The sequence below is a fragment of the Agelaius phoeniceus genome, unplaced genomic scaffold (assembly GCF_051311805.1).
Source record: "Agelaius phoeniceus isolate bAgePho1 unplaced genomic scaffold, bAgePho1.hap1 Scaffold_113, whole genome shotgun sequence".
Taxonomy (NCBI): Eukaryota; Metazoa; Chordata; class Aves; order Passeriformes; family Icteridae; genus Agelaius; species Agelaius phoeniceus.
The window spans coordinates 125,001-130,000 of NW_027509877.1; positions in this window are offsets into that span (position 1 = coordinate 125,001).

The window sequence follows — 5,000 nt, forward strand, 5'->3', positions numbered from 1 at the left end:
GAGGTAGGCGAGGCGCCGCCGCCTCGCCCAGGACCAGTCCGGGGGGCTCTCCGTCGGGTGCCGGGCCCGGCAAGTTCAAAAAAAAAAAAAAAAAAGAACTAGGCCCAAAAATTCTGCCCGCCACAAGGCGGGTCCCCCCGGCTTAAGGCCGAGGGAGGGGGACGGCTTCTCCAACGCGGGCCGAGCACCGCCGCCACCGCCGAGGCGGACCGACGGGCCCAAAACCGCGCCCGCCGAGCGGGCCCCCGGCTTAAGGCCGGGCAGAAAAGGGACGAGGCGCCGCCGCCTCGCCCGCCACCGGTGCCCGGGGGGGGCCGCCCCCCCCCGTGGCCAATCGACCGGCAGAAGCCGGGCCGGAGCGGGACACGCTGCTCGCGGCTTCTCTTTCTCTCTCGGCAACTCTCTCTCTGGGCTCGCTCTCGCTCTCTCGGCTCTCTCTCCCCGCCTCGCCTCGGGGCCGGCGAGCAGCTTTCTCGGATCGTCTTTCACCCCCTTCTTGCTCTCTCTCTCGGCCTTCTCCGGATCCGCTCTTGCGCGGCCCTTCTCTCTCGCCTCCGCGGATCCGCCTCTTTCGCGCGGCCCCTTCTCTCTCGCCTCGCCAACTGGACCCACTTTTCCCTGGGAAGGACGGGAGCCGGGACACAAAGGCACGCGCGCTTCGTCCCGGCTAGGCGGCACTCGCTTGGCCCTGGCGACCGCACGCGCGGCCGCTCCGCTCCGCCTCGGACGCAGGTACGGGGTCAACCTGCGGGGATGCGGCCCGTCACCTCGCTCCCATAAGACGGACAGACGAGTCCAAAGCCGGCCAGGCCTCCAAGAGGACCAATGCAGCTCGACCGGGGAGGGGCGCCAACACAGGCCGCCTCCTACCATGACGCAGCCGGAGGCGGCCGACAACAGCGACCCCTTGGTGAACTTCCGCAGACGGCCGGGACAACAGGTCTACCCGGCCGGCGCCGAAATTGCACTAAGTCCCGCCGGAGCGAGGTAGACCTGATGTCCCCGGCCGGCGCCCGCCACCAGGGGGCAAGGCCGGCCCCCGGCGGACCCCGGAGCGAGGTAGACCTGATGTCCCCGGGCGGAGCCGGGGTAGACCTGTTGTCCCCGGGCGGAGCCGGGGTAGACCTGTTGTCCCCGGGCGGAGCCGGGGTAGACCTGTTGTCCCCGACCGGAGCCGGGGTAGACCTGATGTCCCCGACCGGAGCCGGGGTAGACGTGATGTCCCCGGCCGCAGCCGGGGTAGACCTGTTGTCCCCGGCCGGAGCCGGGGTAGACCTGATGTCCCCGGCCGCAGCCGGGGTAGACCTGATGTCCCCGGCCGGAGCCGGGGTAGACCTGTTGTCCCCGACCGGAGCCGGGGTAGACCTGATGTCCCCGGCCACAGCGGAGGTAGACCTGTTGTCCCCGGCCGGAGCCGGGGTAGACCTGATGTCCCCGACCGAAGCCGGGGTAGACCTGTTGTCCCCGGCCGCAGCCGGGGTAGACCTGATGTCCCCGGCCGCAGCCGGGGTAGACCTGATGTCCCCGGCCGGAGCCGGGGTAGACCTGTTGTCCCCGACCGGAGCCGGGGTAGACCCGATGTCCCCGGCCACAGCGGAGGTAGACCTGTTGTCCCCGGCCGGAGCCGGGGTAGACCTGATGTCCCCGACCGGAGCCGGGGTAGACCTGTTGTCCCCGGCCGCAGCCGGGGTAGACCTGATGTCCCCGGGCGGAGCCGGGGTAGACCTGTTGTCCCCGACCGGAGCCGGGGTAGACCTGTTGTCCCCGGCCGCAGCCGGGGTAGACCTGATGTCCCCGGGCGGAGCCGGGGTAGACCTGATGTCCCCGACCGGAGCCGGGGTAGACCTGATGTCCCCGGCCGCAGCGGGGGTAGACCTGATGTCCCCGACCGGAGCCGGGGTAGACCTGATGTCCCCGGCCGGAGCCGGGGTAGACCTGTTGTCCCCGGGCGGAGCCGGGGTAGACCTGATGTCCCCGGCCGGAGCCGGGGTAGACCTGATGTCCCCGGCCGCAGCCGGGGTAGACCTGATGTCCACGACCGGAGCCGGGGTAGACCTGATGTCCCCGACCGGAGCCGGGGTAGACCTGTTGTCCCCGGCCGCAGCCGGGGTAGACCTGATGTCCCCGGCCGCAGCCGGGGTAGACCTGATGTCCCCGGCCGCAGCCGGGGTAGACCTGATGTCCCCGGGCGGAGCCGGGGTAGACCTGTTGTCCCCGACCGGAGCCGGGGTAGACCTGATGTCCCCGGCCACAGCGGAGGTAGACCTGTTGTCCCCGACCGGAGCCGGGGTAGACCTGTTGTCCCCGGCCGCAGCCGGGGTAGACCTGATGTCCCCGGCCGGAGCCGGGGTAGACCTGATGTCCCCGGGCGGAGCCGGGGTAGACCTGATGTCCCCGGGCGGAGCCGGGGTAGACCTGTTGTCCCCGGCCGCAGCCGGGGTAGACCTGATGTCCCCAGGCGGAGCCGGGGTAGACCTGATGTCCCCGACCGGAGCCGGGGTAGACCTGATGTCCCCGGCCGCAGCCGGGGTAGACCTGATGTCCCCGGCCGCAGCGGAGGTAGACCTGTTGTCCCCGGCCGGAGCCGGGGTAGACCTGATGTCCCCGGCCGCAGCCGGGGTAGACCTGATGTCCCCGGGCGGAGCCGGGGTAGACCTGATGTCCCCGGCCGGAGCCGGGGTAGACCTGATGTCCCCGACCGGAGCCGGGGTAGACCTGTTGTCCCCGGCCGCAGCCGGGGTAGACCTGATGTCCCCGGGCGGAGCCGGGGTAGACCTGATGTCCCCGACCGGAGCCGGGGTAGACCTGATGTCCCCGGCCGCAGCCGGGGTAGACCTGATGTCCCCGGCCGGAGCCGGGGTAGACCTGATGTCCCCAGCCGCCGCCGGGGTAGACCTGATGAGCCGGGTCCGGCTCGGATCCATGGTAGACCTGCTGTCCCCCTGTTGTCGCCCGCCGCCCGGGCACCTCGCCGTGCCCAGCGACCCCGGAGCCGGGCGAAGCTCACAGCCTCATAACACCCCGGAGCCAGATGGCTCGATCGACCCCCCGTCCCACACAATGAACCCCAACCCCACCCCCCCCTTTCAAGACCATGACATGTTTTCCATTTTTTTGTTGTTGTTCTTTGGGGGGATTTGGTTTGGGTTTGCTTTGGTATTTTGTTTTGTTTTGTTTTTCTGGGGGGGGGGGGGGGGGGCTGTTTTGGGGGTTTTTTGGGGGTTTTTTCCAGTTGCTTTGGCTTTCTCTGATACTGATTTTTGAGGTTGGTTTTTTTGGGGGGGTTGGGGGGCTTGTGGTTTGGATTTGGGTTTTCTTGGGTTGTCCCCCACCCCCCCGGGCCCCCCCCCGCCCCGCCCCTTTTTCTTTTCTCCTTTCCTGAAAGAATGGCTCTTCTATTTGCTTGGAACGAGAAACTTATCCGGGAAAGCAAACCAACCCAAAAATTGACCCATTTGATTTCTTTTTCTTTCGTATCGGAAGCGCCCCCAGCCGAGCCGACGGGCAAGCCGAGGCCGGTGCTCTGCCTGCTGACACGCTGACCTGGCCAAACAGCGCCCCCACCACCCACCCCCCGCCCTGCCCCGCCACGCCCTCCTGGGGTGGAACCTACCCAGGCCGGCCCCCCTGGCCCCGATGCGGCTCGCCCCGCCGCGCCCCTCCCCTCCCCGCCCCGCCCCGCCCCGCCCGCCGGTAGAGGCGACGGCGGCCGCCGGCACCGCCGCCAGCACACAGGCGCTGTGTGTAGCTTTCGGGCGGGTTGTTTCACGGTCCGCAGAGGTCTTGGGCCCTCGACGTGACTCTAGGGGGCCGTGGGGACTCGGTGCCGAGGCGCCCGGGGCCGGCACGAAGCCACCGGCCCTGGTCCGCACAGAGACAGAAACAGTGACACGCACCCCCCCCCCCAACTAACCCTAACCCTAACCCTAACTCCCCCCGCCCCCGACTAACCCTAACCCTAACACTAACCCTAACTCCCCCCGCCCCCCACTAACCCTAACCCTAACCCTAACCCTAACCCTAACCCTAACCCTAACCCTAACCCCCCCCCCACTAACCCTAACCCTAACCCCCTAACCCCCCCCCCACTAACCCTAACCCTAACCCTAACCCCCCCCCCACTAACCCTAACCCTAACCCTAACCCTAACCCTAACCCCCCCCCCCCCCCCCCCCAACTAACCCTAACCCTAACCCTAACGCACGGCCACGCCTGCAGGCTACCACACCGCTGCGCGTGAAAGGAAGGCGCGGCCAACCATCCCCGCCCCCTCGCCAACCCCTCCCCAGCCACCTCCACCCGGCCCCCCCTGCCACCCGCGCGCGCGCAGCCGCCCGCCGGCCCGCCCATAGGCATTCACGCTCTGGCGTGCCCTCTCTCCCTGGCCCTGCCCCGGCCCCTGGCCCTGCCCGCTCTGTGGCAAGCGCAGCCGGCCATGGGCGGTTGGGGGCGCCCCGCCCTCCCCCATCAGCCTCCCCGGCGCTGTCTGCATCCTTTTGCCGCTTGCTAGGCTGCCGTAGGCCAAGGCCGGCCCGGGACAACAGGTCTAGCCAAGAGCCTGGGACAACAGGTCTACCCTAGGGGCCTGGGACAACAGGTCTAGCCAAGGGGCCGGGCTGCCGTAGGCGAGGGCCCGCCCGGGGACAACAGGTCTACCCCCAGGGCCTGGGACAAAAGGTCTACCCCAAGGGGCCTGGGCTATCAGGTCTACCCCGGAAGCGCAGGACATCAGGTCTACCCCGGCGGCCCGGGACAACAGGTCTACCCCAAGGGGCCCGGGACAACAGGTCTACCCAAGGGGCCTGGGACAACAGGTCTACCCCGGCGGCGCGGGACAACAGGTCTACCCCGGAGGCCCGGGACAACAGGTCTACCCCGGAGGCCCGGGACAACAGGTCTACCCCGAAGCCTAGGACAACAGGTCTACCCCGAAGCCTAGGACAACAGGTCTACCCCGGGCCTCGGCTGTCAGGTCTACCCCGGAGGCCCAGGCTGCCGTA